Genomic DNA, 23,239 nt, shown 5'->3' on the forward strand with positions numbered 1-23,239 from the left:
GAACACCACAGATGAGAGGAGCAGGGACAGACTGAAAAGGGGGGAGAGAAAGTGACTGAGTTCAGTCAGACAGGAATGAGCAAAACCAGGCCACTACGGTACCAGCAATGCCTGCTTGTGCAAGGTGCTCCAGCAGGACTGGGTGATTGACAGTATGAAAGGCGGTGGAGAGATCAATTAAAATGAGAGCTCCCATACCGCCCTGTTTCTGGAGGGGTATAAGATTGTCCACTGCAGCAACACGCACTCCCTCAGTCCCATTCCCAGGGCAAAATCCAGATTGAGAAACATTGAAAAAAAAGAACAGCTTTCCATAAAGGAACTAAGACAGGGGAGCACCAGGGATTCAAGACGTTTAGCCAGAAAAGGGAGAAAAGAGATAGGTTTTTGCAAGAGAGGAATAACCAACATGTGTTTTAGACTAACCGGAATGGTACCCATGCTGAAACAATGATTTATGGCCTGGGTAATGAGAGGAGAAATGGAGGACATAATATCCTTCAACACGTAGAGAGGGATTGCATCGCTGGGGGAAGTAGATCTAAGACAAGCCCTGTGGTTCGAAATGTGGTAAACCCGGTTCAACAGCAGTTCGACCGGCTTGAAGCAGGGAAACAGGATTCCTGGCTGTCTTGGCTCTCAGGATTCTGTGAATCCTAATCCAGGGATTCAAGGTGCATTTTAGTCCTTGTTCTCAGGCTCCCAGACACAGGGTGTGGGGGCTGACACATAACCGCAGGGGTACTACAGCACAGTGAGGTCCTGGTAACCATTGTGGCTCACAGAGAGGTTGGTCTTCTCCCAGCAGCAGTTCACCACCACTGGTCGCTGGGGATGGTTAGAAGACAGAGCTTGCCTCTGCCTTGGGCCCTCAGTTTTCATCTCACTGGCGAAGGTCTTTGGTAAGATCATCTCTTCCAACAGAGGCCCAGTGAGTTCTTCCTTCAGTGTTTGTTCAAATGTCTATTAAAGAAGGAGCGTGAGACTTTAAAAAAAAACATAAGCCCCAAGGTGATTGGACTAAAGCTAGCCTGTTTAGGGGTCCAATTCCTGTTCTTGGAATGAATAAGTGGACTTTGCCTTCTGACATCACACAAAAAGTGTGTTGTTCATAAGAAGTGGAAAGAACAGTAAGGAAATATAGAGGCAGGGAGGAACAAGATGGCAGAACCTTCCTCCTGCTGTAAAGAGCTCCCTCTGTCGACACTCATCTCGCCTGTTTCCCTTCTCAATAGAATCAAAGGCCTTTTTGGTATGGAGCACGCTGGTGTGAGGCTACACCTTTTGTAAATGGGGATGAACTTGGATTTCTGTTCTCAGGACAGCTTCCTTTGAAGTGGCATATGTTGGGGAGGGTGTTACCTGCCCTCACAAAGAAACAAAGAGAAGTCACTCCCAGGGCTGCCGTCTTGCTAGCTGCAGTAAGGACAGTCTTGCAGAGGGAATGCACATGATCCTTTCACAACTGAGCTGGGATCCCAGGACTGAAACAAGTGTGATATCAAATTGCTGTGGCTGGAATAATTATGAGAGATGTTGTCCACCATGCCCTAAATTCAGGTATGGCTTATATTTACAATTCAGTGTGCCACCAGGACAGCATTCTCATACATATGTAGATTGTGGAACAGGGGTGCATATCCTAATTTCAGACCCTGTTCTGCCGAGCCTTGGCTGTTACTGCAGCTCTCAGATGGGGACCTGTTACCTCTGAGCCTTTTATGTGCCACTTTAGAGCAGGTGCTGCAGGGTACAAGGGTAAACTATGATTGTAGCATGGATCTTATGAAAGGGGAATCTGATTAGCATATTCATTTTTCAGAGATGGAACTACCTGCATCATTTTATTAAGTAATACAAATAAAAAATACGGGGTGTCTACACCAGTACCAGATGGCAATTCCTCACACATGGTGCTGAGACTCCATCCACCATTCAAAGTCTGGGCACTGGGCGAAGGGAAGTACACTAGCGGAGCAGAGAATTCTCAGTGGAGACAAAGAGATCTATCAACAGGCACCCCCATACCATACAATCAAGTGGAAGATCTTCTGGTCTGAAATGTAATTGAAGGACTGACACCTGGATCCTGCTGTTGGTTTACATATGCACTGGCTACATAGTTGACTCTTTTCACCAGTATTTGTTTTCCTTACATCGGAGGCTGTATGTAAACCAGGGCCCTGAAGATGGCGGTCAGCTCCATCCAATTCAAAGAATTCGGAGCCTCTGCTCATGGCCAGAGGGCCTGAGTGGCTTGCTCTCCCAAGGTTGCTCTCATGTCCTGACTGCTGGCATCAGGTGTCAGGAGAAGTGGGAGTTTGGGTGTAAAATGATTCCTCTCAATAGATTCCTGCTGTCACTCCACCAGGTCAATAATTTCCTTATATGTTCTGTGATGGGCATTGACTTCTCTTAATCCGTAGAGGTTGGCTGCCAATATTCCTCCAGATGGCACAGATGGGGCTTCAGATGGTTACATGGAATGGCTACTGTACAGGATGCCATATTCTTCTGAAGATGCAGCCATGTCCTTGCTGATATGAAGTCACTTTGTAATAAGGTGTTTAGAAGATCTCAGAATGTCTCTACCCATGAAAACAGTAGCATGTCTTTCCTCAGCTCCTTTGAAATCTTACGCCAATGAACTGAAGATCCTGAGAGAAGATCAGACAGCCTTTCCTCCAATTTATCAGGAAACCACAGCTCTGTAACACTGTGCAGACTATGTTGGTGTGGTGAAGGCATTGCTCCCTTGATTGGGTCCTGATCAACATATTAGGCCGCATTATAAGTTTGGAGGTAGCCATGCCGCTTTTAGCGGCATGGCTACCCCCAAACCGGGTACTGGGTCCAGGTCCCAAAAATAGGGAATTACTGGGCCATGCCGACTTTAGCGGGCCCAATAATTCCCATTCTCGGGACCCGGACCCAGTACATCCCCATTCCCATTTGAGCCCTCATAGGGCTCAATGGGAATGGGGAGGATGCTAACAACGGGCCCGTTAATGACCTGCCCGTTGTTAGCATCCTGGTCTGCTAGCGGGTCCCGCTAAGGACGCCTGGTCTGACCAGACGTCCTTAGCGGGACCCGCTAGCAGACCTCGTAATGAGGCGGTAGAGTAATAACGGCGCTGGCAGGATCTACTGGCGCAGGTATCACTCTACCGCCTGGGTCATAATGAGGCCCATTGTCTCTCGAAGGAAAGATGGAAATTCATTATGTTTGTAGAAAACCCACAAAAGGGGCCAGGACTTTGTTGAAGACTCTGGGAGCCAATGCCAGACTGGAAGGGAGTACTTGAAATTGGTATACCACATCTTGAAGAGAAAATCTGAGATACCGCTGATTAGACTTCCATATTGGAATGCAACAGTATGCAACATCTCAGTCCAATGACATCCACCAATCCATGGTCATAATTGCTGTTATGATGCTCTGCAGGGTCTCCATCTGAAAAGAGCGGTATGAGATAAACGTGTTCACAATCTTCAAACCCAGCACTGGCCCGTAGTCATCTGAGTGTTTCTGGACTAGAGCGAGGAAGCCTAATTCCTGAGCCCCTCCGGGCATGTTCACAATTCTGTTCTTCTGTAGAAGGAGATGGAGTCATGACTTCAGGTTGAGGTTGTTCAGACAGTTCTTAAATATTGGGGTCAAAACTCTCCTACCCTTGTTGGATAGCTGACTGAATTCTATTGCATATCCCTTTTGTACCACTTCTAGAACCCAGGCATAGTTCACATCCCTCCATGTTTTGGCAATTTGTATCAGATATCCTCCACAGACTGGCATCCACAGAAAGTCATACTTTTGGAGGGGCTGGACTGGGGCAAGGAACATGTGTGGTGCAGCCTCTGGGAGTTGAAGAGCCTCTTCCTCTGCCCCGAAAGGATCCCCTTGTGGGCTGTTCTGGAGGTGGTGCTGACATACTTCAAGAGAGGGATCTGGATATAAATGAATGACCCCTGCCTCTATATGATGAGGTGTGCTTTCGTTCATTGAGGAGTTTCCCCAGAAATGTATCCAATTATGGTCCAAACTGGTTGTGACTTAGAAAAGGTAATTTCTTTAAAGCTACCTTATGTGCTGTCTCCACCTTCCAGTTGCGTAACCACAGATGTCTTGGGGTGGGACCAAGCCTGATTTGCATATGGTATTTCCTCTTTTTTAACGTCTTGGAAGGCGAAGACTGATGGTCTGGAAGGGTCCCAGAGCAATGGCAGAGATTAAGAATAATTCGAAACCTATTTTTTTTGTGTATTCATCCCGAGTGGGACTTATATGCCTAGATGTGGGTCCCGTACCTGCTGGGCATAGAGACCCAAGCTACTCCTCACTAATGAGGCGCAACAAGGATAAAACATGCCTGTGGATGCTTGTAGGTCCCCCTTTTGGGGTGGGACCAAGCCTGATTTGCATATTGTCCTTCCCCTTTTGTAATGGCTTGGCAGGAGAAGAACGATGGTCTGGAGGGTTACCCAGTGCAATGCCAGAGGATAAGATTGTTTTGCCTACCCACAGATGTCTCCTTGTGCAAATCGAGGAGCTGCTTTGCCTACCCACAGATGTCTCCTTGTGCAAATCGAGGAGCTGCCACGCAAATCTGCACCCCTCATTATGTCAAAATTAATATCTATGATGTACTCAACTAGCATTTCCATAACCTCCAAAAGCAGTGCCCTCCCAATAAGCAGCACATCAAGCCTGTATATCCAGCACAGGAATTGAGATGCATAGCCATAGTAAACATTAAACCAGTTAATGAGACTAATGTCCAAATATATCTTCCTCATGGATCCATCAATCTTCTTACACAGGATCACCCAGAGTGACCTCATCCAGAGTCAAGTTATGGTGGCCAATGAATTCACCCAACTGATCATTTCCAAGGTATTTACTATCAGATTTAGCCATGGTGTATAATTTGAAGAGATTTCTGGGAAAAGAAGCACGCTTCTTGTCCCGCCATTCTTGTGTAAAGACATTCTCCATGTCTTCATTCTAAAATTTCCAAAATAGATCCATATCGGGCAAAGAAAGGACCACTGGGCACTTTAGGCTTTTTCTTATGAGGTTTATGTTGTCTCAGACTACTTTCAGGTCTTACCCCTTGATGTGCATGCTTGCAAATACAGCTTTCTCATCCTCATCAGTTAAGGCAACAGGATATAATCTTCTTTCCTCCCTTCTTTACTTTACTCCTCCCCTCTCTCCTCACCTCCTGTAGTGCTGACTCTTGAGTGGCCCCAGGAAGTTTTCCCACCAGGGGTTTGTGAGGCAAAGCCATATATAATGCCCTGTTGGACTTGATGGCCTCTGCTACAGACGTTTGAATTAGCTAAACAATCTCTACTTCTGTCATTCATTGGGGGTACTTGGAGTGTTGTATCTTATAATGATGGTCAAGGCGATGCTTCTTGGATCACCTGGGAGATAAAGACTTGGCTAATTCTGACGTTGGGTGGACATGCTTCCTCTTCTCAGATGCCTTGATTTGCTCTATAACTAGTTTCTGACTACCTCACAGGCATTTTTGTAGCTACCCTTATTATGCAGGCAGAAACCCCCATTGACCCATCAAATCTAGGGGAGGGGCCTAGAAAGCACTAAACCCCTCTTCTTTACCCCTTCCCACTGTCCTTATTCCCCCCAGACGAACCTTCAGGGGCTTGGGCACGCAAACTATTAGATTTATTTAACAAAACATCATGCCAAATTTGAAGCAATAATGCATGTTGCTACATAGTAGTATTTCTTACTTATATCTTACTTAAATCAAAATAAAAGGGCCATCCCCAGTCCACTATGGTAGGGTTATTATTCACACCACAATGATCCAGGCAGAACATTATCAGTGTCTGGTCAACGGTGAGAGTTTCTTACCTTGATAAGTCTGAATACAGCAATGGCGTCAAGTCTATCTGCAAATGTAATGCAGGTACAAAAACAACCAACCTCGTTTTCCCTCCTGTACACTTATCGCAGGGGTGTGCTTGTAGGGAAATTAGCTGGGCAGCAGACACTTCATTACAAAGGCAGCATCAGCCAATTTCAACTCTGATAGTTCACCTGAGAAGAAACCATGAGTGCCGTGCTCATTAGAGTGAGAGGGATAATTCCCCTCTGATCCCCCAATCAGGAAATGGGAGGGTTAGGCTCCCCGTCTTGCCTCCATTTCGTATGCTCCTGATTCTGCTGACATTTAGATCGTGGCAGGTACACATAGAAATATATCATGGTCTTTGTGAATTTTGCAAGTATCGTGAGTCTGGCATAATTAGATATGGAAGAGAGACCCAGTACCCGGCATGGACAGAGTCATTCAAAACATCTGATGATGGTACTTGACTGTAAGTAGTAGACATTCTAGTGGAATTCATGGGATTTCTTTCATACTGTGCTTATTATAGCTGTCATTACATGGAACAGTAATTAGTCTTGTTGTATATTGGAATGTTTAACATAATATCGAAATTATGGTATTTATGAATTGTTTTGTAATGCAATATGATCATGAGGTAACTTTGTAAGTGTACTGTCCCATAAGGCATTGTATATGAAAAACCTAATAATAATATGGCGTTAATCCCCCATTCCAATGGCTGGAAAGGTGGGGCGGGGGGGTAACAGCCCAGCAACTCAGGTTATTGGCCCAAGTGAAGCGAGGGCCTATAACAAGAAAATTGGGTCGTTATCCTCCGTTCCAGACCGTGGAACAGGGAATTGACACCATTAGCACCCTGGATTACCAAAGCAGTAACCTTGAAAGGGGCCCCTAGGTGTCCCTTGCGTTATGGAAACAAGGCAAATCACCACACACGATAGATACGCCAGACACGAGGTTGTATTGCCAAATCTAGGGTTTATTGCAAAGCAAACAGTCTCAGTTGGCCAACTCGGTCTCACGCCCTGCGACGTGTATCTCTAGACCTCGAGGGACGCAAGAGAGCAAATTACGTACATCAGTTACATATATACAAAATGCATATCATACAATCAGCTGTGACATGTTTAACACCACCCTTTATTGGGTTTCTTTGAACTCAGTTTGTTGATGGACAATTTCGACGAATATGACACCTTCAAATATCTAGTCTAGTAACAATATGCAACCTTGCAAGTGAAGAGACATCTTTTATTTGTTGAACAGAACACAGTGCTTCTGTTCTTGTAAGCGAGCTACATACAGGGGAAGAGTCACATTCCAGACCTTGCTATCTTTGAGGTGCTATTCGTGTCCTGGGAGCCGACACGCTCTACAGGGCTCGGGAAAGGGGGGCCGTAAGAAGAGCATAATTCAAGCCTATAGCTGCTTTATTCTAACATTTTCTACCATATAACGAGACTGGCTGGCAGCTGTGAAATGATTAAATTCCCTGTGGCTCTCCTTTAAGGGTACATTCGGGAGGGAGCCGGGCATTCCTCTCCGGAGCTGCCTACGTTGTGTTTCAACGAACTCCTTATTAGCCTAGCGGCCTTGTCCTTTCACGTTCAGACAACAATGTTAACAGTCGAGCAGAGTAAGCAAAAATGTGCTGCGAAGCAGTTTGAACAGAAAGCAATGAGCAATCGTTAGAGAACAAAATGGCGATCCTTGTTACATCAAAATGGCCGCTCATTGGTCAAACTCGGAAACCTGTATTTCTATCGTTATGTACATGAGACGGTTGGTCTTCGGCCACCAAAATATGTTTGCCGTCAATCGTGAGTGGTGTCCATTTTTCTAGACCAACAAACCCTCCTTTTGGCCGTATGCCAAACGTCTCATTCATTCATTGTATCCTCCTCTGATGACGATAAGTCTAAAGTACCTATGTCTGAATTTTGCATGTTATTATAAGCATCATCATCGTCATTAATATCTATAGCCATTAATTCTCTCACTGTTTTCATTTCATTCGTGTCTCTGTCATCCCGGCCATAAGTTTGTTTTCTTTTTGTTATCATGTGCATACATCCCTCAGTTTTCTTAGTGCAAACTATCAGTAGGCAGTGTATGCAACAACAGCACGTTATGAATATTCCAAACACTACTACTAATATCGCAATCAACTTCCATCCCCAAGAATGCAGTATTCCCCAAAACCAGGACCCTATTCCCCAGCCCCCTTCTCCAGTAGGGAGTTCGGAGCTCAGGACATGCATTTTTTGTATTGCTTCAAAAATCATAGGGAAGTAGTCATCTACGAATACGCAGCACGCTGATCCCACAATTTTGCAAATTCCCCCACGATCAACCAGGATTACATCGAGAGCCATTCTATTTTGCAGCGTCATTAACCTAATTCCCTTTTCTTCCAACGTCATGTTAAATAGTATATCTGTCGTCGTGTTTATCGTATCCTTTAGTATTCTGGACAGCTGCCTTATGTTATAGGAGTTCACTATCTGGGACAAGAATGGTATGAATGATTTTGCTACGTCCTTCGCTATCAAAACACCTTTGCTACTCCTTCGGTTTCTAGATCTGGATAGCCTGGCTATGTCTGCTGTTTCTAAGAGGAACACTCCCGGGAACAGTAGACCTAGGTAACATGTACCTCCCCAGTTTCTGGGTAACCAAGGATATGCTTTTACTCCACATATAAAATAGACAGGATCTCCCACATATACTGGTTCTATTTCCCATTTTAGTACCGCTGTATTCATGCATCCAGTAAATGTTCCTACTGAATAGGAGCCTTTCTTTTTTAGACAAAAAGGGACAGTTCTCGGGTTGTAATTCACTGTGTAAGAAGGGGGGATTGCATCCTTGTTCCCGTCTGTCCTTACACGAAACGTCATCACATATGTTTTAACTGGTGGGGACAATCTATCTTGTCTATTTTGTCGTGTTATTTTTCGCGTACTTTTAGGCGTAGGTTCTGGGATCATCACTTGCGCTTAATGGAATATGGAACAACCCACAGGCCTCATAATTATTTCCTCAAACTCATTCATGTTTGTTCAATCTTATTGACCCGTACTACTCTTATTCCACTTCCCATAAAACATTGCACTTAAAGATGCACTGCATGCAGAACTTAATGGTAATGGTTGTACATTCCAGCCTATTCCTTTCCCCGCATGCTGCGGTAAATGGGCACACACCCAGCAATTATTTTTCTTTAGAATTGCATGCGTCATGTTCATGATGAGTAATAGTGTATTGTTCCCATATCCTTCTCTGTGTCTCTCTTCCATTGGGGACAATGTATAAGTAATCACCTGAACCGGGCTTTCAGTAGTGGACATATTAAATATTGGTAAGAACATTCCCAATGGGTGCATAGAATCCACATACCATAACACAAAGGCTGTCGTTATTGGTGCTACCACACTCATAAAGCACATGATTATTGTCAAAGCCAGCATACCATTTTTTTTACCATGCATTTTCCCTAAGTTTACAGTCTTTATAACTAACTCATTCTCAGCAGTGGTGCAGGATGAGGCTGAAAACGGTCCTGACATTTTTCTCACCGTCCTTCTTCTTCCTGACAAAGTTCGTTGTGGATATCTCTCTTCGTAGCACTTGTCCGAATGTCACTAAGTTCAAAGGAATTGTCAACAGTTTAGTCTGCCAGCCCTTTGCAGCCTGGATTGCTTATTCGTTCTAGACAAGATCACTTATCCTCTCTCACACTGCTCAGAGGACTTCTGAACAGTTCTCTATTGCCTTTGTACCATGTTCGCCCAGCTTGTCCGCTCTGGTTCAGGACACATGTACTTTTTATGATCGCACCGAGGAGCCGCGAGTCTTGAATTGTCCGACTTGCACAACTCTCACGCTTCTCTCCTCTACACCTCTAGTTCCTTCTCCGTCCATGAGCGGAACCAGAGGTTAGCATAAACACCAAAGAACTGTGGATCACTCTGTCAGATCCAGGCTCAGAGTCAGCCTGTGGCGCAATGGCAGATGCTGGTGTGCGCTTCGACAGTGATGCGGATTCGGTCTTTGGCTCTGACGCAATGGCAAGTGCTGGTGGGTGCCAAAGGGGTACACGTTTAGTGTCTGCCGTTATTTGCAATGCAGATTTTGTGTCGGCCAACAGTGATGTAGGTTCTGCTGGGCAACGTTGGGGCACTCTTTGCCCTTCCCCCTTTTTGGTAATCTTTTCAGGCTTTGTTTCGAGTTTCACTTCTCGCTCGGACATATTTAGCGGCAGTGGACTGGCAGCAGTTTCTTTCGTTTCTGGGACCGCTGTCTCTTTCCGGCCGTCCAGATTGGGCAAGTCTTTCAGTGAAGATGGGATCTTTTTGACATGGGTGGCATGGATCCACGCCTTCCTTCCATCCACCCGTATCGCCGTCTGCGTTGCCAGAAGCACTTGATAGGGGCCGCGCCACCTGGGTGCTAACAATGATTTTCTCTCAAAGTTCTTAAGCAGCACCCACTCTCCTGGCTCCAGCGCATGCCCCGGACCAGTACATCTTACGGGTAGAGCCTCCTGCACCTGCTGATGAATCAAACGTAATTTCTGCATTAAAAGGCCACAATTAGTGCTAAGTACAGGATGCTCCACTTCACTCAGTCGCTTTGGCTGAGGTGCGCACCAAACATTTGCCAGCCTCCCCATCACAATCTCATACGGGGAGAGCCCAGTTCTAGCCTGTACAGACGTACGCATGCACAATAGCGCTAATGGTAATGCATCCACCCAACTCAACTTGTTCCCTGCACATATCTTGCTAATTTTGACTTGAGGATTCCGTTGTGCCTCTCAACAAGACCGGCCGAACTCAGATGCCTCGAACTATGAAATCTCTTATCAATCTGAAGACCTGCACATATCTGTAATACCACTATGCCCACAAAATGTGGACCGTTATCTGACCATATGACACGGGGCAAGCCAAAACGGGAAAAGTATTCTTTAAGCATTACTTTTGTCGTACTCATTGCTGTGCAGTCTTTTAAGGGATATGCCTCCACCCACTTGCTGAATGCACAGATCACCACTAAGACATATTTCAAGTTTTGGCACCTCTCCATCTCTATGAAATCAAAATGGATTACCTCAAAAGGCATAGAGGGCTGGCCAAAACTGCCTATTGGAGTCACTGTTCCCTTTCCTACATTGTGTTGTAAACACGTAATGCAGTTCTGCACCAACCTCTCTGCATTCTTCTTTATGTTTACATTCTTCCATACCGTAGATAGGTACTGTATTATTTTCTTGGCAAAGATGTGGGTAGGGCTGTGAGCCATTGTGACTATTGCAGTTACATAGGAATTTGGCAACATCCAGTTTTTAGTTCCCTTGTCCACCCAACAACCCTCTAAATCTAACTCAGCAGAGCCCTCTGCCCACCCTTGTATCTCATCAGCCGTGGCTTCGGCCTCCATTTCTTTGACAGTGGCAATTCCATCTTCTATCATACAGGGTACTTCCTCAGTCTGGACTGTCATCATTGTATTGTTCAAATCAGTGGCAGTTTGTTTCGCAATTCTGTCTGCAAATGCATTTCCCTCTCCCACTTTGCATGTTACCTTTTTATGTGCCTCTCATTTCACTATTGCTAGACGCTTTGGAAACGTGAGTGCAGACAGCAATCGTACAATCAAAAGGCCATGTTGAATTCTGGCCCCATGCGATGTCAAGAAACCCCTCTCAGCCCAGAGTCGACCAAAGATATGAACCACCCCAAAAGCATACTGACTATCAGTATATATATTCACATTCAAATTTTCAGAAATCTCACAGGCTCTGGTCAATGCTATTATTTCTGCGGCTTGTGCCGAGTTGTAGGGGATTCTTTTGCTTTCTACAACGCTCTCCAGGGTACTGATAGCGTAAGCGGCAGTTGACGTGCCATCAGGTAGTTTAAAACAAGAGCCGTCACAAAATAACTCTCCATCTGGCTCCTTTTGTGGGATGTCACTTAAATCAACTCTCCCCTTTGTTTCTTCCTCAGTGACCATTAAGCAATCATGGGGTGGTGATTCGTTGTCACCAATTTCTTCTGTGGGCAGTGGCATTAATTCTGCAGGATTCAAAGCACTACACCTCATAATTTGGATATGGGGCGCAAATAAGATAATTTCATATCTTGTCAGTCTAGCAGAGGTGAGGTGTTGCGTCTGTGTCCTATTTAATAGGACATCTAAGGCATGTGGCACCATCAGAATTAAAGTAGGCCCCAATACCATCCCTTCCGTTTGTTTCACCGACGCAGCAGCCGCCGCGACAGATCGCAAACATCGTGGCAGTGCGCGCGCTATAGGTTCCAGCGCAGAAGAAAAATAGCTGCACGGCCTATTTCTTCCACCTTGTTCCTGTGTCAAAACAGCCAATGCACATCCTTCATTCTCGGATACAAACAATCTAAAAACTTTTTCATAATTCGGTGTGCCCAAAACTGGAGCAGAACATAATGCAGTTTTCAATTGATCAAACGCTTTCTGAAATTCTTCATTCCACTGCAAAGGCATCACCGCATCCTTCTTAGTTAATAGCACCATTGGCTTCACAATCAACACAAAATTACTGATCCACTGCCGGAAATAAGAAGCCATGCCTATTATGGCTCTGACTCCTTTCTGTGTCTTTGGAATAGACATACAAGAAATACTTTCTATGCGTTCTGGCGTTAGCCTTCTCCCTTCTTTCGAAAGTAGGTAGCCCAAATAAGCTACCTCCTTTCGATTATATTGAAACTTCTTCAAACTAGCTTTATGGCCATGTGCCGCTAGATGTGACAGTAGTAATATGGTGCTCTTTTTACAAATCTCTTCTGTATCAGCAGCGATCAACAGATCATCTATGTATTGCAATAGTACACACCCCACTGGTAATTCTAGCTTGTCTAGCTGCTCTTTTAACGCTCTACTGTAAATACTTAGACTTTCCGTATAACCTTGTGGAATGCGCGTGAATGTAAATGATCGTTCCCCTAATGTGAACGTGAACAAATATCTACTGTCCTTGTCCACCGGTATGCTAAAGAAAGCATTTTTTAGATCAATTACACTAAAGTATTCTGCTGAGGCAGGTATCATTGTCAATATTGTAGTGACGTCTGGGACCAAAGGAAATTGTGGATCTACTACTTTGTTTAGCGCGCGCAAATCAATTATGAAACAATATGGTACTTCATTGCCTCCTTTCTTATACACTGGAAGAATCGGGCTGTTACATGTACTGCCTGTAATTTCTTCAATTACCCCTAATTTCACCAAATCTGAAACAATACTTTTCAATCCTCTCTCTCCGTTAGCCGAAATTTTATACTGGGGAATTCGCGGCAGTTTAACTCCTTCTTTCAAAATGATCCTCACTGGCTCTATCTTCAAGCATCCTACATCGTTGTCATGCATCGCCCATATACAGGTTGGCACTTTTCTTAACTCTCCTGGCAAAGTTTCAGACATGAATTCTGACACAGGGGCATCTTGTGGCCAAATCGTCAGAAACACCCCATCTGACGTGCAATGTATAATCGCACCTAGCTTTTTCAACAAGCTTAATCCCAACAGGTTCTCCCCACAATTTTCTGTTCAGTGAATGGTCCTATGGTAACTGAGACTGGTTGGGACACTGTGTTTATGACTGGTGTACCTGCGAACCCTACGGAAATATTCTTTTTGCCCTGACAGTGGTATATCCGGAACCAAGTGATGGTCTATTGAACACTTTTGCGCTCCTGTATCTACAAGGAAGCGGTGCTCCTCATTCCCGACTCTCATTTCTACATAGGGTCCTCTCTGATTCACGGGAATAGACACTGGTTCCGACCCCTACCCTGAGCTGTCCTATTGGGGAATTAACACATCATCCGATGTGTAGTCACTACTATACTGTAATACATATTTGGCTGCTTATTGAAAATGTTCCCATTCTTTCCTCTATTTCCCCCACTCTGATTCCCATACTGTTGGTTTTGCTGACCATGACTCTGGTCAGGAGCACTTTGGTCTTGGGCTTGGTTTTGATTACCTTCATTATTGTGGTGCTACTGCATACTATTCCTATTTGGTCCATTCGCTCCTTGGTGCCCTCTGTGCTGTCTTCTCTGGCCAGTTCCATTTCTATTCTGTAAATGTGGACATTGCGCTCGCCAGTGTCCTTCCTCCTTACAGTATGCACACTGATTTGGTCCCAATGGCCCCCCATGCATATTCGAATTACTCCTTCCTTGTGCGTTCTCTCTTCCTCTATTATGTCCTGCTACTTGCTGCAGTAACACCCTTGTTTTCAGTATGCATGCTTTCAAGTCTTCCCCCACCTGTTTTAACTACAATAATTCGTCCACCATCTCCTTTCGCCCCGGCGATGGTAACTGTTGCCGTCGATTATGTGGCCCTAGCACTTCCTTCCTATCTCTCCTGATATCCTTACCCCTGTTCCCAGGTGCAGTAAACATTTCAGCATAATCATTATCCAATTCATTTTTAAGCTCAAAAAGTCCACATACATGTTCCCTTACTTCTTCATCTCTTTCTCTACAGCATTCTAAGGCATTCAAATCTAACAATCACTGCGATGGTAATTTCCCAATTAACTGTTTCCATCTCTCCACCAAATATTCACCCATGCATTACAACACTACCTGCCTTTCGTTGCTTCTTCGGAAGCCATACATCGAAGCCAGTGCTGCCGTCCCATCATTCCTGTCTATATACATCTCTGCCTGTTGCTGCAATTCCACCTTCCTTTCTTTGCTGATCGCACTGCGAGTTACCCTTGTACATCCACTTTGTTCAGTCTTGCCTCTCGCCCCCGTGGTTTCAACTTCAACCCGTGGAGGGACGGAAGGTACTGAGTCTGTATCTATGGCGGGAGGTGCGGATGGGACAACAGGAACGGGGAGTGTCTGCTTTGGGCCTGGTTGGCTAATAGGAAGTGCTACATGCACGGTCTGTGGCTGTGGGAGGGCTTGAGCTACGGGAGGGAGAGTTTGAGCTATGGGAGGGGCTTGAGCAATTGTTACTGGCGTGTTTGGCCTCGCTTCTGATCTTGGGCCTTGTTTTGTATGGATCAATATGTTTTCCATCACCTCATCTGCTATGTGCAATTCCCGTTGTGGGTATATTTTATCTATGTTCAACTGGACACATCTACCTGACCTGCTTGGACTCTTAGGCCACTCCTCCTCCTCCTTTTCTTCCGCTACTTCATCTTTCGATTTATGCCTGCGCGCATGTTTCGCTCTACTTCTAAATCGGAGCATTGCTTCCCTTCTCCAGTCCTTAACGATATCAAGTGCTGCGGGACGCGCTTTCTTTCTTATCAACACCCTTTCCAGGTTATCTATTCTCGCTATCTCAAAACTACCATTTATCGGCCACTGATGGTCTTGTTGCTTTCTGGTTTGCCTATGCCAAGTCTCACAGAATATTATCGCTCCCACACCATACTTCACATACATCGCATACGCCGGCGTTCCCCCAGGTGGTCCAATTTGGCCATCTTCCAAAGATTGTCTACCACAGCGGAAAAACCCTGCTAAAGTGGACAATACCCAAGGTATGTTTCAACCTCCACTTGGCTAATCAACCTTACCCAGGGCGTTTGATTTTGCAAAGTCAACTCTCAACCAATATCAGAGTTATTTTGAATCGGGGTATGACTCACCTGATAAATCAAATTGTCCTCCAGGACACAATTCGTCTGTATACTGACGCAACCAATGACGTCGTGTCTGCGTTTCTTGGCTTCTGCCTCGTTTCGGGACCCACGCCTCCTTGTTCTCTGGCCAGATACGTCGATCAGGGATCAGATGTGTGCAGATCTGCAAAAGAATCTCTCATCACTTCTACAGGGCGCCCCGAACACCTCTTGATCCCTGCTCGATCGTCACGTCCTCGTCGTTCTCCGCCTTTACTCTATTACAACGTACACGATGGAACAAGTGAGGGAGGGTCCCTATTCGGGCGCCATCTTGAAAGGGGCCCCTAGCGGTCCCTCATGTTATGGAAACAAGGCAAAAAACCACACACGATAGATACGCCAGGCACGAGGTTGTATTCCCAAAGCTAGGGTTTATTGCAAAGCAAATAGTCACAGTTGGACAACTCGGTCTCACGCCCCGCGACGTGTATCTCTAGACCTCGAGGGACGCAAGAGAGCGAATTACGTATATCAGTTACATATATACAAAATGCATATCATACAATCAGCTGTGAAATGTTTAACACCACCCTTTATTGGGTTTCTTTGAACTCGGTTTGATGATGGACAATTTCGACGAATATGACACCTTCAAATATCTATTCCAGTAACAATATGCAACCTTGCAAGTGTAGAGACATTTTTTCTTTGTTGAACAGAACACAGTGCTTCTGTTCTTGTAAGCGAGCTACATATGGGGGAAGAGTCACATTCCAGACTTTGCTATCTTTGAGGTGCTATTTGTGTCCTGGGAGGCGACACGCTCCACAGGGCTCGGGAAAGGTGGGGCCGTAAGAAGAGCATAATTCAAGCCTTTAGCTGCTTTATTCTAACATTTTCTACCATATAACGAGACTGGCTGGCAGCTGTGAAATGATTAAATGCCCTGCAGCTCTCCTTCAAGGCTACATTCGGGAGGGAGCGGGGCATTCCTCTCCAAAGCTACCTAAGTTGTGTTTCAACAAACTCCTTATTAGCCTAGCAGCCTTGTCCTTTCACGTTCAGACAACAATGTTAACAGTCGAGCAGAGTAAGCAAAAATGTGCTGCGAAGCAGTTTGAACAGAAAGCAATGAGCAATCGTTAGAGAACAAAATGGCGATCCTTGTTACATCAAAATGGCTGCTCATTGGTCAAACTCAGAAACCTGTATTTCTATCGTTATGTACATGAGACGGTTGGTCTTCGGCCACCAAAATACGTTTGCTGTCAATCGTGAGAGGTGTCCATTTTTCTAGACCGACAACCTGGGCTGCTAAAAAAAAAGTATTTTCCTTCATTCAACGGGATGCAACATGCATCCCGTTGAATGAAGGAAAATACTTTACCAAGATGGCCACCATGTTAATAGAAGGCGGGGTTCTGTAGAGAACCCCTCTTATATGACCATGGCGGCTGGGAAAGGGAAGCTGCTGCAACAGTCAGGTAAGTAGGAAGAAGGTTGGGATTTAAAAAAGAAATATTTGCGGGAGGGATTGCGCATGGAAGATGGCAGCTCGCGGTGGGGGAAGCAGCCTGCAGGTTCTGTGCAACACAGGCTGAGTTTACAGGTTTCAGCCCACGATCCAGGGAACCTGATTGGTTCCTCACTCGCCCCGGGTGCTAAAATGACATTATCGCCCTGTTCCAAGGGCTGGAACCGGGGGCAATGCCTGGAAGCCCAAGTATCGCTTAGGCCTATAACGCTGGCTCTGTATGTTACCTCCCGTTCCTGGCCTTGGAACGGGTGGTAATGACATTAGCATCCTGGGTTACCGCATTGCAAAAAAGGATTTTCATTTATTGAACAGGATGCAGTGCGTGTCCAGTTCAATTAATGAAAATCCTTTGCTAAAATGGCCGCCATGGCATTCTGAGCGCTCTTACATTACCATACCGGAGAGCAAGAGGCAGTGAGGTGGTGATGGGTGCTTCCGCCGCAACACTCAGGTAAGTGGGGCAGGGAGGGGGTTTGGGGAATAGGAAGACAAAAAGAAAAGGGAGGGAGGCAAGGAGGGGGAAGGAAGATAGGACTGCACGGCTGGGTAGCCAGCTGGCAAGTTCTGTGGAATGTGGGCTGAGTTTATAGGTTTCAACCCGCGACCCGTGGAACCTAATTGGCTGTGCCCCCTCGCCCCTGTTGCTAATGAAGATTCCAAACAAGTACCGGGTTTGCTTTCAATCTGCATTCCAATTGACTTCGCAAAGGGGAACATTCCAACCCTAGTGTTAAATTCAGAGTAGAACCTAGGAAGAATGTTTTCCTGTAGCACCTGTGTTATGCAGCTACTCATATAGCACGCCACCATTGCTATGTACAGCACTATATTGCTGATCTTAACCAGGGTGTGCATTAGAAATAAATACCATTATCAAAATTAAAGAAAAACAATGTGTTAGCAGAAAAGACTAGTATGAGGATGTAAGTATCATGGGAATTTAAAAAGAACATTATGAAAAAAGCAAGAACATGGTCATGACAATAGAAAGGAGAAGCAGAGTGGATAATGAATGCAAGTGAGAATAGAATAGAATAGAATAGAATAGAAGAGAATAGAAAAGTGAGCGTATTTTACCCTCTTCCTTTGGTCTGTCCAATTATTTGGTCTGTGATAATTATTGGCAATTTAATCTAGCACAAAGAAGATGCTTCAAGGTGCTAGAGCACATTTGGTAGTGGTGCGATCGGTTCGGGTCTAACAACCTAGATCTATGCCAAGATCCAGACATCAGACGATCGTCGACTCCTACCATTAGCCAGACGATCGCAGATTTTCCTGCATAGAACGGAGCGTAAATAATCACGTGATCAAGATCTGGTTTTGCAGGTCTCCCTTTGATGAAATTCCTGTCTGTCCCGGAGGAACCCTCCAGACTGAAGGCGAACTGGTCGATTGTGGGAGAGTCGATGCCAAGGGACTCAAGCTGAATAGCAGATGTGAATAGACCATTGAATAGAGAAAAAGTTAAAGAGACGAGGGATTTTGTTGTGGCATGATATATATATATATATATATATATATATATATATGTATATATATATATATATATATATATATATATATATATATATACTAACTGGATCTTTGGTACACTTTTTAAAACAAAGGATTTACTTCAATCAGAAGGTTAAAATCAGATGAAATTAATATACAAATAAAGAAGAGAACCTTAAGATGCCATAAAACCAAGAACAATATAAAAATAATTGATAGAAAGTGTAAACGAAGGAGCGAGAAGAGTAGTGGTGCAAAAGGTTTTCAAAATATTTTGATTCACGGATTACGAGCAGCCATTGATGGTGCTTGCTCAAAGGGTTTAAAACAATATATTTAAGAAACTTAGAAAGAAGAATAACAGACTGGGTAAGTATTAACAGTCTGGATTGACTTGTCGCCATGGAAGACACACCTCTTTGATACCTATGCAGAACATTGCCGAGACATACAGCCAAAATTAAGAAATATCATTCCAAATGGGTCAAGGGCACAACAAGTAAAGCACTTATGTCATGCCCTCAAGAGAGTTCATTATCAAAATCGATATTGCATCACATGATGACATACTTACATGCCACTCAGAAAGGAAACAGTTAGAGAAAAGGATGGCAGTTTTAGAACTCTGGAAAATGTATCGGAGTGAGAAAGAAGGTCCAGTTGAGAGAGAGGGGATGCTTAATCAGAATAAGGGAGGAGAAGATGTAATATCTTAGGCTCCTATATTACCTCCTGAAAAGCATAATGCAAAAGTTGAAGAAAAGGGATTTTATCCTCTAAAGGAATTAAAGGCAGCAGCCGGGTATGTTACTACAATATATGATCCCCCTGCTTATAACAGTGAAGACAATACAGAAGAGAGCAGGAATAGAGAATGACAAAATAGATCAACACGCGATGAAAATAAACAGCGTGATGAGAGAAAAGAAAGACAAGACAAACAGACAGAGATAGAGGAAAAGACAGGAAGACCGAAGAGAACAAAGGATACAGCTAAGGGCATGACAATAGTACAGAATGAATGGATGGGAGGACCAATATTGCTAAAACTAGATAATAAGGCATTGATACAGTACAGGAAAGAGTGGAAATTGAGGAGTGAGAAAAAATAGAGAAAGAAAAAGAAGAAGAGCGAATATACAAAGAAGAAAGGGACAAAGAATGGGAGCAAAGGGAGGAACAGAAAAGGTGCGAGATGAGAAAAGAGAAGGAGAAATTGGAAGAGGAGAAACAGAAAGACAAAAAGAGGTAGAAGCCCAAAGATTGAAAGTACATAGGTTGCAACGAAGGTGAGAGGAAGGGGAGTTAAGGGAATCAAGGAGAAGAGAGGAAGAAATGGATAGGAGTAGGTGATTAAAAGACAAGGAAATAGAATATTTATGCCTCAGAACCATAGTGCTCACAGAAGAACAAGAATGATTGGACGAAGAAAGGGTCACAACAGCCAGAAAGGATTTTGCAAGGAAAGCTGCGATCACCATGGGCTGGTGGGCAAGACACCGAAGACATAGAGCAGAGATTTGGGCAATTATATAGGCAAATGAGGGACAGAGAAAGGTATGAGACGCCATAGAATATTGAAAATTCCTGATCAAAGGGAACTAAAGGTAAATCAGGGGAAGTCATGACAGACGATCATAGAATGATGTCCTTAAGTGGGTTAGATCTCGCCGATATAGAAGAAGATAACAGCCACACAAGTTGGGGCATAATGATGTCAGAAGAAGAAAGAGAGGGTGCAGAAAGAGGGTGAATTAAGATTTTCAAGGGAATCGTCCATAGATAAAGGGGTAAGATGGTCAGATTTAGAAGACTCCATGGAAAAAAATACCAGAATCAACACCATATGTTGAATGACCGCAAGCACAGTCACGTAATGCGGAGCATATATCCTAACCATATACAAGAAGGTTAAGGGCATTGGCAGGACGGAGACAAACCGGCATGAACAACACTCCTTGGAAAACAAGGAGCATAGGCGGGTATGACTATGACCCAAGATTGTCGCAATCCCTCTATTAGAGAAAGAGGGGGTGCACCACAATATATTCCATGGCCCCAGAAAGATAAAGAGAATTTAAAGTACAGGCTACCAAGTTTAACTTCGAGTGTGGGAAAGTGGATTTCTGAGATAGAGAAAAGGACATCAGGAGCGACTTTAGCTATAAGCAATATTAAAGGCCTACTATCAGCCATCTGAGGGGAGATAGCTAATGACATGTGGAAAAGAGCAGGGTATCTGAAAGTCACTGCACAAAATGCGGTGCATGATAGATCACCATTTAATAATTGTAGAGCAGATGTATGGTGATCACTGAAAGTGCAATATACTGAGACATCGGATATTGGGGCAATAATGACTAGAAAACTGGGAGAGACTGAAGACCCTATTGCCTTCATTCAGGAGATTCAGGACAGATGGAATTTGGAAACGCATGAATCATGGGATAAGACAGTAGCATTATTTTATCATATTTTGTGTCAAGTGCTGCCAGAGTCGGTGCAGGGTCAACTAAAGAAACAGGTAGGAATGGAAGCGAGGCCATGGCCAGAAATGCAATTGGAAATTGTGCATTACTGTAGAATTTTAAGGGAGAAAGACAAAAAGAAAGCAGGTGTAGAAAACAGGAAGAGGCGAAGTTGGTGCAGAAGAAATGATCAAAATACACCATAGAAGGAGCGGTATTGACAAACAATGAGGGAGCGATGGCACAAAAAGTGCAGTTGCCACAGCAGAATAATTCGGCATACGTGAAGGATCAGAACGGGTATAATTTTATGTCAAGAGGAAAAGGAAATGGACTTCGAGGAGGAGCACAAAGCCAATTTCAAAACCCTCAAGGAAGTGGAGGATTTAATGGCAGACATCCACCGCAATGTTGGAGCTGCGGTAAATTAGGACATTTAGCTACAGTATACAGAAGTAGGGGAGGCATGCAGCAACAGAATTGGAAATCTCCAAGAAGGGGGATGGGATATGCTCCACAGAATAATACAGATTCACAAGGATATTATGCCCAAGATCACAGGCAAATACAACAAGTTCCAATGCAGAGTCAGCTGCCACAAGGGAAACAACAGCAAGTGCCTACACAGACACAACAGGTACCAATACAACCAGTACAATATATTCCAATGCAACAGACAGATACATCACAATGGCCATGGATACAGGAGCCACGCAGGTAGTTGCACCCAAATCCGGGAATGTGACTGTGGTGGGCTGATATCCTATCACAGGTACAGAAATGGATTTATATCCACGATAGGACAGCCCACCGAAAGACCTGATGTGTTCACTGCTATCTGTAACACCAGACCCCAGAGAGGAACCAAGGGTAAAGGTGGCGAGAGGAGGCAAGGCGTTTTAATTTCTTATAGACACTGAGGAAACAAGTTCCTGTGTCCGTGAGGAAAAATATCCAATGTTAGGTAGTGTCATGAATGTTGTTCCATTTACAGGTGAATTACTGATTTCTATAGGTGAAAACTACATGTGCATGCTATTATTATATTCCAAACTAACGCTGGTAAACATACTAGGACGCGACTTAATGACAAAACCTAACATGACAATATCTTTGACTGATGAAGGAATAGTATGTTCCACTCCAGGAATACAAATGTAAATGTGAGGGCGCTCATACTACCATTTACAGGGAAGAAAGCTCTACGAGGAGTACCTCAAGACAAAGGAAGTGTTTTTGTATGGAGTGACTATCTTATTATCATGGTTGCCTAAATTGGTCTGCAAGATGTTAAGGATACCTGATAAGTTTTTGTTCAGGCCACAGATTCCTATGGATGTTAAAGAAGGGCAGGTTATCTCTTTAGAACTAGAAGCAGCAATAGTGAGAGAAGAAAGGGTGATGCTTCATGGGACTGATGATGAGGGAAGGGGATGGAGAACAGTGATAGCCCTTGATGAAGGATACAGGTTGACAGATTTGATGGATGAGAAACTATTTAGGGATGACTATTCAAATTAAGAGGCAGTATTTTTCATAAATCTTACTTATTGGATTAAAGTAGAGAATCTAGAAATACCACAGAAAATGGCATTGGTAAAAAAGAAACCGCCATTTTTTCAGAAAGACTTGGGAAAACGGTTAAGTATCGTATGGACTATAAGTCCATATGACGTGGGTCTATTGTAAGGAGTGGGAACAGTAAATATGAAGCTGAAACCAGAAGCAATTTTTCCATGTGCAAAACAGTATCCGATGTCTAGTGAAGTGGATGAAGGTATATTCGAAACCATATCCGCTTTAATGAAGCAAGGAATTTTGGTGCCCTCTGATTCCCCATGTAACACGGCTGTGTACCCTGTCATAAAATCAACAGGGGGATTGTGGAGATTTATCCAGGACTTGAGACCCCTAAACAATATAGTTGAAGCAGAATTTCATTTAGTTCCGAACTCTGCGACACTATTGTACAATATCCTGTCAAAAAGCAAGGTATTTCACTGTTGTAGATTTAAAAAATGCATTTTTCCTAATTCCCCTTCATGAAGACTCACAAGATCTAACTTCCTTTTCATATAGAACAATTCATCTGAAACATACTCATTTGCCTCAGGGGTACTGTGAGTCCTCAATTTTTAACAGACTACTTCAGATGGATTTGGGTAAAGTTCAACGTGAAGGTACCATAATTCAATATGTT

Source organism: Ambystoma mexicanum, chromosome 10 (assembly GCF_040938575.1).
Source record: "Ambystoma mexicanum isolate Mex_15411 chromosome 10, UKY_AmexF1_1, whole genome shotgun sequence".
Classification (NCBI taxonomy): domain Eukaryota; kingdom Metazoa; phylum Chordata; class Amphibia; order Caudata; family Ambystomatidae; genus Ambystoma; species Ambystoma mexicanum.